Source organism: Arvicanthis niloticus, chromosome 2 (assembly GCF_011762505.2).
Source record: "Arvicanthis niloticus isolate mArvNil1 chromosome 2, mArvNil1.pat.X, whole genome shotgun sequence".
In the NCBI taxonomy this organism is placed as follows: domain Eukaryota; kingdom Metazoa; phylum Chordata; class Mammalia; order Rodentia; family Muridae; genus Arvicanthis; species Arvicanthis niloticus.
In genome coordinates, this window is record NC_047659.1 from 17,816,796 (window position 1) to 17,828,179 (window position 11,384).

The window sequence follows — 11,384 nt, forward strand, 5'->3', positions numbered from 1 at the left end:
GGTCTGCAAACATGCCCTGGGCATCCGAAAGCAACCTCTGGCCTCTCCTTTCTCCTTGGTACAGCCCTAGTGATGCTGAGGAAAGGCCGTGGTCTGGCAAGGGAGCCTACTATAGTTTTCATGGTTGTAAAGCTCAGTCGCTCACAGGACAGCAGGAAAGGAGACAAATGACTTGAGTTGAGTCTTGATCTTTCAGCTTCTCCTCCTATTGGACACTGGGCACCTGGGACCATAGTTTAGATGGGCACACGCACACACATACGCACATGCATGCAACCCCCCCGAACCCCCCCCCCACCTGGGTGCAGAGAGCTTTGGGTCTGGGTCTGAGTCCCTGCTCTGCATGTAACCTGCCCTACAGCTTTTGTCCAGCATACCTGGCTACTTGTAGACCCTGTCAATCAGGCTGATCACAAAGGCACAGTGTAGCAAAGTCCCCTATTTGGATGGCCATTTCTTGGAACAGGAAGGCTAAGGGGCTCGCAGCTGTCCAAGGCTGGTGTAGACATCATCCGCTCCACTCAGCTCCTCGAAGACTGGAATCAGGTTCAGCAATTCTGTATCTGCCATGTCATCAAACCAGGACTGCACAGGCACTGTATTTCCTGGGTGGAAGATGTAAGATGCAGGGGAGTTGTCCAGGATAACAGTTGTCCTCAGGTCCCTTCCCAGGTGGCTGAGGTCCTTGACGTAGCAGCCCTGGTGGAACACACAAGACCTCCAGAACAGGAGAGCCTGGAACACCCCACACTGGTCCAGGAGATCTGTCACAGGGTCAGCATACTTGGCCAAGCTGGCAGTGAAAAGAACACAGTCAAAGAGCTCATCAACTCTTTGACTCAGGAACTCATCAACGTATGGCTTCTTGAGCATATACACCTGTTGCTTGGTCCCCTCAATCTCTACAGGCACTATGAAGTCAGCATTGTTGGTCCGCTTAAAGGAACTATGCACAAGAGTCTCATCCAGGTCAATGACCACGCAGATCCTTCCTTGAGTTTGCTCTGTCACCTCTGGTAGCTGGCAGGTCCCAGGGATCTGATAAAACTGGTACTGGAGACATCGGAGCAGATCAGACTTGGCGATGGTGTTGGCCTCCTCCTCGTGGGTGAACTCAGTGGAAGAGCTTGATTGATCAACATGCTGTGTGTGAAAACAGTACCAGAGGGCCTTGAAGATGCTGCGGCCATGGGGCTTCTTAGGCAAGGACTTGGAGACTAAGCCTTTCTTGGTGAGCACCAGGGCATCTTCCCTCAGCGGCTGGGTGATGATGGAGCCTGTTCCATCTAACAATCCTGCGGGCCGGGCTGGCTGGGAGGGAGGACGCGCCTGCAGGAACGCAGGAGGGCTGGGCTGGGGGGCCTGGGTGGGGGGCCGTTTTGCTCCAACTCCCGCAGCTGTTCACATCCTCTCTCCCTCGCGTTTCCTCCCTGGGCCAGGAAGGGAGGCGGCCTTCACATTCCTCCCTCTCCTGGCAGCTCCAGGTTCCTCAGTTTGGGTCCAACATGGAGAATCCAGAGCAAAAACAAAAACCAAGAGTGAACATTTCTTTAAGTGTTTCTTTGCCACTTGAAATTTCTCTTTTGAGAATTCTCTGTTTAGATCTTTACCCCATTATTTAATTGTATCAGTTTGTTGATGTCTCATTCCTTGAGTTTCTTATATATTTTGGATATTAGCTTTCTGTCAGATGCGATACCCAGAGGATGCTACATCTTATGACAAGGATACTTATTCAATGTTCATAGCAGCTTAATTTGTAATACCCAGATAAGGGAAACAATATAAATTCCCCTTACTTGAAGAATGGGTAAAGAAAATGTGGTACTTTTATAAAACATAATATTATTCAGCTGTCTAAAACAATGACATCATAAAACTTGCAGGCAACTGGACAGAACTAGAGATAAAATTATCCTGAGTGAAGTATCCTAGACCCAGAAAGACAAACATGGTATACTCACTTATAAGTAGATTCTATCTGTAAAGTAAGAAACATGCTACAGTCCACAGACAAGCTAAGTAACAAGGAGTGCTTAACTAGGGATGCAAGGATCTGCCTGGAAAGGGAAAATATCATAGAGTTAATGGCAGACTGGGGGACTGGGCTTAGTGGGGTTGAGAACAGAAAGGATCTGGTGGAGGGGAGGCGGGGGAATTCCTGGGAGAAATGACTAGAATTGTGTAGCATTTTGGCGGGTGAGGTGGAATCCTAGTGCAATGGAAACCCCATGGAATCTATGAGAATAACCCTAGCAAAGGCCCCTAGTAATGTTCACGAATCTTAAACTGGCCATTTTCTGTAACCTAACAAGGTCTCAAGTGGAGGAATTGAGACATCAATCAGGCCACAAAACCTTGGACATACAGTTTGTCCTGCCTTCAGAGTGTCCTAGGACCTAGCAGAATTTGTCATAAAAAAGACTAGAGTTCCTTTATTCAGCAACTAATGGGAACAGATGCAGAGTCTTACAGACAAATATTAGGCTGAGCTCGGAAGTCCTGTGGAGGAGGAGGGGGAGAAGTATTGGAGAACCAGAAGTGTCAGGGACACACTAGGAGAAGACAGCCGTCAGAATAAACTGACTAAGATGTGTTGTAGAGATCAGGGAACCGGTAGGGGTCTAACCTTTGCATATAGGTTATGGGTGAGTAGCATGATGTTCTTGCAGAATACTAACAGTGGGAGTGGGGCTTGTCCTGATGCTCTTGCCTACTTGTGGGATCTTTTTCCTCCTACTGGATTAATTTGTCAAGCCTTTATGTGATGATGTTATATGTCTGGTCTTATTGAAATTTGTTATGCTGTGTTTAGTTGATACCCCTGGTAAGCCTGCTCTCTTCTGAGAGGAAGTAGAGGGTGGATGGATCTGGGGCAGAGGGGTGGTGGTGGTGGGACTGCAGTAAGGGGAAACTGCAGTTGGGAGGGAATAAATAAGAGAGAAGAATTTTTAAAAAGAGAAAAGATACTACAATATAAAATTAATTATATTTGCATATTGTGTTTGTATAACTTTGAGGCCTTGGCAAAACTATATTAATAAATAAAGCTTTCAAAACTCTGATTCTCGTCTTTATAATTAATATAATTTAGCAACCTGAAGTCATAGAAAAAGAGAAACTTTCTATCTAGTCTATGTGGCACAGACTTTGCTACAGTTATCTTGACTGGAGCTTAGAGAAAGGAAGATGTTACTTTGTAAAGAAAGCTGTTTGGTATTGAAGGAAAGATGTAGTGAGAGATAAAGCTTGAGAGCCTAGAGACAGTGGCTTAAACACAGACATAAGCGAAAACCCATCTGTTAGAGCACACACTTTCTCATCTCGGCATCTCTCATCTTCGGAGTCCATCTAAGTATGCAGTTTATATCAGGTTAGAAAACAAACTTTACTACAGTCACTTGTGATCAAGATAGTACCCTTGCTAGCCAATCTATACCTTTTTTATTTCTCACTACTGACCCACTTCTTAGCTTTAAATATGATTTACAATTATCAAATTATTAAAATATGACCTGTTTCTGATTTCTTTTACACATTTTGCTCATGCTTTGTTCTTCCCAAGGGCTTAGCATCTTTTACCACTGTGGTTATCTATGTTTATGTGAAAGCCATTTCTACCATGCTCTCTCCATCCTTGGACACTTTTGTTCATGTCATACTCTGGTATTACGTTGCTTTCTCTTTCATTGATTCTACAGTTTTCCTTTTCTCTGAGGATTTATGGGAGCTGGGCAGCCAACATGTTGACAAGGAACTTGCTTTGAAGAACCCTTGTTTTTTCTCTTATCAGTCAGATAAGTTGTTCCATACCTAGTTGCAAGGCTTCTCATTCATCTTCCTGTAGTGTTCTGAACTCCACTATTTTAACCCCAACCTTCCTTTCAAACACAAATATCTGTTTTCATGGTTACATGTGTGATTAATGTGTTTTTATCATAAGGCTATTTATCTTACTACCTACCGAAAGCTATTTCCTGTCACAGAAGGTCTCCCTAAGACATATGGGATGATTGAAACCTGTCTAAAAAACTATGTCAGATATTTGTTAAGGATGCTTTTATGTTAAAGAATGTTCCATTAATATAAAAAATAAACCCAAAAAGTTACTGTAGTTCTTAATATTGATCCCATTGAAAATCAAGGTTGAAATAACTTCAGTTTTTTGTTGTTGTAGTCATATTCATAACATCTAAAACACTTGGGACTTGATCTCAAGGCTTCTCCATTTAGCAATGATCTGTCCATAAAACTAAGAAGTAGAAAAAAATACCCATTAGTATTTTTTTAAAAAGTTTTTACATAATATCACTGTCGGTTCACTTCACTAAGGAAAGGAAGGGGTACAATTTTGGTCTCATACATTTGTAAATGTATGTATTAATATATTTATGAACACACAGAGACACACATATGTGTATAATATATTATATATAATAACTAACAAAAACTTATTTCAGAAAGAAAATCCCATGAAATGCCTCAGGGTGTGCCTCTGTGAAGATTCTGTATTTCTTAGCAAGTTTGCTTTCTAATTGATTTAATTATTACATTTGTATAAAGCTTTCTCTGGGTGGGCTAATACTTAGATAAAATAAAAGAAACTTTGTGATATGGCAAAGACATTTTCTTCCACAGAAAAATTAAATACAGGTCAATGACCTGTGTTTGACTTGATAGAACAGCAAAAACCTTGGTTCTTATCTGAAAAGGCAGGAAGATGAGGAAAGACATGTCTTTCACCTTCTTGTGCTCAGGGGAAAAAAAAAAAAACTATTTCCATTGTCCCATCATCAACCATCATTGAACTTGTTCTCAATTCTAAAATGCAAGGAAAGGAGCAGAGAGACCATAGTGCAGTGACTTTAGACTTGGTAGGAAAACTCTTTAGAGTTCAAAGATATCAATACAAGGGCCAGAGAGACAGATTTGAAAATTATAAGGTTTGTAACTTTGCTTCCAGTTTAGCGTGCATGCTCATTTGACATTGTCTGAAAGAATTCTCAGTATTTTGTAGGTAACTTACAATGTTAGCATCTCAAAGGGCATTCAACAGTGTTATAAAGGTTGTGATAACATGGTTTTTCCCTTAAACTTATCAGATAGGTCAGAGGTCCTTTTAAGATCCTTTAACATAAAATGAACATAAAAAAATTCTCAGATAAGAATGCTACACAGAGCAGAAAAATAGTGTTTCATTTAAGGACACCAGATTTTTATCACATCAGAGGGCTCAAAAGCTTCAGCATGGAGCTTCAGCAGTAATTTGGTGTCCTTAAATTTTCACTTGTGGAGACAGGTAGTTTTTGTATCAAGCAGGGATCAAGAAGCCCATGTTATTGGACTCAGATGCTATTCTTGTGATAGAAAAAAGAAAGAGGCACACTTCATTGTGGGTGGGTATATGGGGTAGGGCTGAAGCAGACAAGACCTGCATGACTTTCTGGCCATGTTAGTTTGAGCAAATTTCCAGTATTTATTTATATATTTTCTCATTCATCATTATGCTAGTATTCAATATTATTTCTTATCAATCAAACTGAATTGTTGCTCATTTAATTATTTTAAAGTATTCTACAAGCAAATAAGAAATTACCTAAAACATTGTGTAAATGTCTCCACACACACCTAGACATACATATAATAAAACTATTTTTAGATTATAAAATAAAACATGATCTTACACTTTCAAATGTGTTTTATGGAATATCTAAAGAGTTACATCTAGGAATATAGGTTAGGAAATTAAGCAGACATATCTGTTTAGGTTTATCTGTGATGATATTGATATACCCTTTCTGAAAGTTAACTTGTCTAACAATCAGGAAAAGAATCATATCTTCCCAGCAGTAACCATTTCCTCCCTTGCCCACTGATAATTTTATTTAAATCACCACTTACCAGCTCTTTATATCTATATATATGCTAAGCAAAATACTAACAACATACAAGATTTTATTCTCCATCTTATGCCATCAAGATAAACCTTAAAGGCTCAATTTTTCCTGAGTGGAAATAAAAATAATAACTGTTCTCTTGTCCAATGATTGTGAATATTCAATATAATAATATAGATGTAATGCTCCTTGCACTATTTTCATGGCTTCTCGGTTAATGATTGATTCTAGTTTTGCAAGGTATTATAATATAATTTTCTGCATTATTCTCATTACTCACACTCTAAACATGTGTTAAGTAATCAGTGGTCCAGGCAGTATTCTAGAGATGATAAATGCAACAGTAATGAAGACAAAGCACAGGTCCAGTTGCATCTCAACTGACACTCGGTAGAGAAAGGATCTCATGGTCATCAGTTTGCTCTTATATACTCTTTGTCAGATCATGCTATGTAACCTCTTAAAATGTGAGATTTTTATTTCTAGATTGTGAACCCTGCTAAGTCCGTGTAAGTCACTCAAGGGCAGCAAAGTGTACCCTGAGCAATTAACCACTTGACTATCTTAGATGAGCATGATAAATCACCCAATAAGAGGTACATAAAGTCTGTTTTCCTTCAGAATTCTAACTTTTTAAAGGGACATACAGCAAATCTTTCTCTAAATTGGTTTGAACAAACCCCTGGAAAGTTTTCATTTGGATTATGGATATAGGTTGTATTATAAGCAGCAATAAGTGAGAAACCACCTTTCTAAGAGTTCTGGGAATTGAAAAGCTAACAGAAGATAAAACTTTATTTCTTCAGGAGACATAGAAAACAAGAATCTGTGTTATCAAGAGAGCCAGGTAGGACAGGTTTAATAAAAACCCATACTAAATAAAATCAGACCTGACTATATGGCTTACCAGGTAAAAGTGTTTGCCCCTAAACCTGATAATCCGAGTTCTATCTCCAAGGACCAGCACTGTTGAAGGAAAGAAGAGGATGTAAAATAAAGAAAGATGGAGGAGGAGTGTAGGACGAGAGCAAGGAGGAGAGAGAAGATAATGAACTTGATGCCTGCAACATTTTGAGGTCAATAGTTCTTTAGGGCGATTCCACTCTTTGTTGTCAGCAGGCCAGTCCACTAGTAAAACACCAAACAGAAATCATCACTAGCCGCTTGATTCAAAAGAAACCACGAGGCTCCATGGATTGGCATGAGTCCATTAAATTGGCAAGAAGCACCACCAGAAGTTCTCTCTAAAAGGTCACAAGTGAAGGTCATGGAAGAAAGCAAGGTGAACCAATGCAAGTCATCATCAGCAAAGCCCAATGAAGACCAGCAAGTCAAATCAATGCCAGAGTTTCATACACTGTCTGTTAGGTTATACTTATCTCTTTCCAAACATCACATGTCCTTTTAAGTATCAGGCCCAGCAAAATGCCACATGGCCTTTCACCAGACAGTATCTAGAAAAATACCACATGTCTGTTCTCAGCAAAATATCCTCTCATACAACAGCTTCCAGAAAAACATCACATGACACAACTCCAACAAAACCAGAATTTCCCACTTCATATCCCATGGAATTGCCCTTCTTTCCATCTTCCCTTTTTCCTTCATCATGGTAGTCTCCTCCCAGACCCAAATCCAGATACACAAACCCCACCTATTTTAGTTCTTCCCATCTATAGGCTGTAGACATTTTTATTCACCAAATCAAGGGTAACTTGGGGTGGGAGTAAGGTTACATACCATCACTTGTGTCTAAGTGTGGATTTTCTTGTCCCCAGGGGAAACCAGGCCTTGGGGTCCAGTATTTAATGTTATAATACATAGCAAAAGACCAAACCTCAACAGGTTACCATAATATTGGGCTGAGCTGGGTTTCATTCTTACCTTACCCTGATCATGTTCCTCTTTCTGCTCTAAAGCCTGCAAAGGAATCACCATACTACCTTACTTAAAACACAGTTGACTTTTCAGATTAATGGCTCATTTAAAATAGAGTGTTGTATGTATCTATAATGAACTAATTTTAAAATGTAGACAATTTGACTGATTACAAATCTAAATCCAAGCAGAGACCATTTGATCTCTAATGACAGGTCCCTTTAATTATCTTTCAAAAATAATCATGAGCTTATGTGATACATCTATGTCACTGAAAGTTCCAGGTTTCTGGCTGAATGCTTTCTTTTAAGTACGAACAGTTTATAAGGTTGGCACCATATTGCAGCAGCTCTTTGTCTTCCCTGTCTCCTAGTTACAGCACTGAAGAAAGCTCCCATGTAAAAGCAGGGGATGAGTTCTGACTGAGGAGATTATATAAGTGTCACTGTATGCTCTTATTTTAGTGGATTTTGGTTTCTCCTTTCAGAATTCTGGCATCATCTTTCTAGGGGCTGGATTACTGAAGATAAAAAGAAGGCTTTGATATATTGCTACAATTAAAGAAAAGATATCTCAGACACTGCATATATAGTATTAGCTGCTGACAAAGGCTACTTGAAGCCCAGTTCATTCAATGTTCCAGCATTCACAATACCATGCTTTCTAAAGATACTTGGCAGTGACTAATTTATCCATTACAGTCTGCCTTTAACTTGAGGCAGTTCTCTAAGTGCAAGGCCATTACAGTACACACAACCATGCCTTTTAACATACATTAGAAACATCTAGAATCTCACCAATAAAATTAAATGCCATAAAAACACCTCCTTTACACTAATATGACCATCAAGAGGAAATCCCAGAGAATGAGGCCAGATCTGCCAGTTTGATTAATATGATATAGGAATAGATGTCTCACACTCAGATACTCCACAGAAGAATAAGTGAGACAGTTATTGAGTTTTATATATTTCAGAAAATATGCAGAGTTTGAGAAGTGAAATGGCATGTTAGTTCTGAGAATGAGGCGAATGCTTACATCACCTTTTATAAAGTTTAAATCAGATATCTATTATCTGTGTACCCCTCCAACCCCAATCAGTTGTTGTTCACTGGTGGTCTCAGTATGCGGAGGAGCTGGAGAGCAGGTCTGGGACAGTGATGAGTTCAGTGGGTATGGACAACCCAGACGACTCTTTTAGAAGGCACCTTGTTTACTGAAATTGTGGGGCTAGCTTATATAGCTTGAGTTGGGGGAGGAGAGGAAAGATAACAAGGGTTAAATGCTGCAACATAGGCAGTGGCCTTCCAAGATTATCAACTAGATTACCAGACTGTCAGTCTCATGATTTCCGAGAGGTGAGTTCTCTGTTAGAGAAACAGGAGGTGAACTGGCTTTATCTCTCTGAAATTGAGCAAGCCCAAGCCCGATTTGCATAAGGAGTGGCCCCACTTCTTCCATGCTCTCTGATAGCTGTCTGGGGTATGGGCAGTGCTCTACTGTACCTTATCTGGTGTTGGAATCCACAATGGTCTAGGATGTTTTTATTCCTAATTTTTCCATTTTTACATCCATGAGATCTAAACATCTTCTGTTGTGGTGTACATGGTGTTGTGATGTACATCCATATATACTTCACCATACATGGCTATGGTGAAGTATATATGGATGTGGTGGGGTACATATATTGTGGACTGTACAAGGCCTTGGGTGACATTGGTGAGGATGATAGAAGAGCTCACAGACTTTGCAATAGAAATTCTGATCCTGACCACAATGTAACCAATTCATTTTACCCTTTGGGACCCATTTCTTTAATCTTACTCCTAGAAGCAGAGGAGACAAAAAATAAGCTGAAATCAGCCTCCAGGAAATATCTATGATAAATGATTACTGATATAATCCAGTATTTTGCAGACATTTTCAGCATAGCATAATTAACAGTTTATTAATGTGTTCCACAATATATAAATTCATATTTCATTCTGTAGAAAAAATATTCAGAATTCTTTCTTTCTTCTTGTAGCACAGAAATGAATAATGAGTTATGTGATTGTTAACATACATGGGATTTTTCTCCCCACCAACGACAAATTGATTAAATACTTTTGTGGTGGGTGCTAGCTGTGTGTCCTCAATTCATACAGTCACATCCCACAGGTTAAGGGCTTGCTGTCTAAGATGGTTCTGCTTCCTCACTCCAGATGACAATCACTAGAACCAAATTATTTGCCCATTTTCTGACTTATAATGTATTAAGTCAGGGTTCTGACAACCTGTTCTTTAAGTTAAATTAATTTTGTACAACTCAGGGAAGCACTCTTTTTATTTTTATTGTTTTTGATGAAGCATGCTGTAAAGGATACAGATGGAGATGATGGATTGATATGTAACTGCTGTGTTCAGTCAGGATGTATCACCCTCCAGGGACTTCTACATGTGTCTGCAGTCTCTCCAAACCCTTTATTACATAAAAATTAATTGATTAAACCCCAGGACACTTGCAAGCAATTTATCCTCCAAGCCCTTTGCTCTTTATAAGGTTGGGGCTTAGGGCTAAACGTTTTAACCCTCTAATTTTGATGTGACCTTGTCTTGACTATTCCCATCATAAAATACCTAGTGGCTAATTGCACTATCATTAACATACAAGACACTATTGTGTCTTTGGAGACGTCAATGTCTTTAGGAGTCATATGGAAGGAAGAAGGGAGATTAAGCACATTGTTATAATAGCACATGGTTGATCCACAAACACAATAGTCCATAAAAAGTTTGTGAGTTTATTCTAGAGCCAAATATGTCTAATTATTTCCTGGGACCGGCAATGCAAGTTTCACAAATAAAATATTCTAATGTGGTAACAGGTCTGTGTTGCTGTATAACAGCAGAACAAACAGACCACAAATCAAGATTTTGAAAATATATAGTAAATACATTCAGTAGGTGGATCAAGGAAAAGTGGGGTGTCTCAGTTAAGCCCTCAGGTAATATGAAAGAGCATTCTTATCATTTTGGTTGGTGAAAATTAGTCTGAAGGGTTTAACATGTCACCAGCTATTAGGTCACATACAGAGAAGCAATCAATGGCTACCTGAAACATTCTAACCTCTCCACATCTTCATTAACAGAAGTTCTAATCAATTAATCGGCTATTGTAGTCACAACTCCTTTCTAACATTTCTGATCCATCACCTTCCTCAAAATATTCCTTTAGCATGTCCATTTCTTTCCATTGAATGTATCCATATATTAGATGCAAGTTTTTAACTCATTAAGTCTAATTAGATTTCCCCTTTGAGGGGACAAGAAAAATGGATTTTCTCAGCAAAAGACAAATTTTTACATAACAGACAATGGAGGTCAAAGGCAAAGGATGAATGTGGGCTGCTACACTTTGTTATCATGCACTTAATCTTTTGTAGTATTTTCACTGCAGATGATATTTAAAAGAGAATCTGCCTCTGTCTAAAAAGAAATTTAAAATGTAGAAAATATAACCGATCAAGCTGAAGAGCTGCTACCCTAAAGCCATTCCCACACTGACACAAAATTCTGTCAATACTTTGGGTGGAAAAGTGCCATATTTCAGGTGAAAGGAGAAGTCC

General features: G+C 39.3%; 1 pseudogene; it reads right to left on the minus strand.

Annotated features, from left to right (window-relative positions):
* Window positions 1–471: 471 nt before the first annotated feature.
* LOC117702902 (carboxy-terminal domain RNA polymerase II polypeptide A small phosphatase 2 pseudogene) lies at window positions 472–7,835 on the minus strand (annotated as a pseudogene).
* Window positions 7,836–11,384: the final 3,549 nt, after the last annotated feature.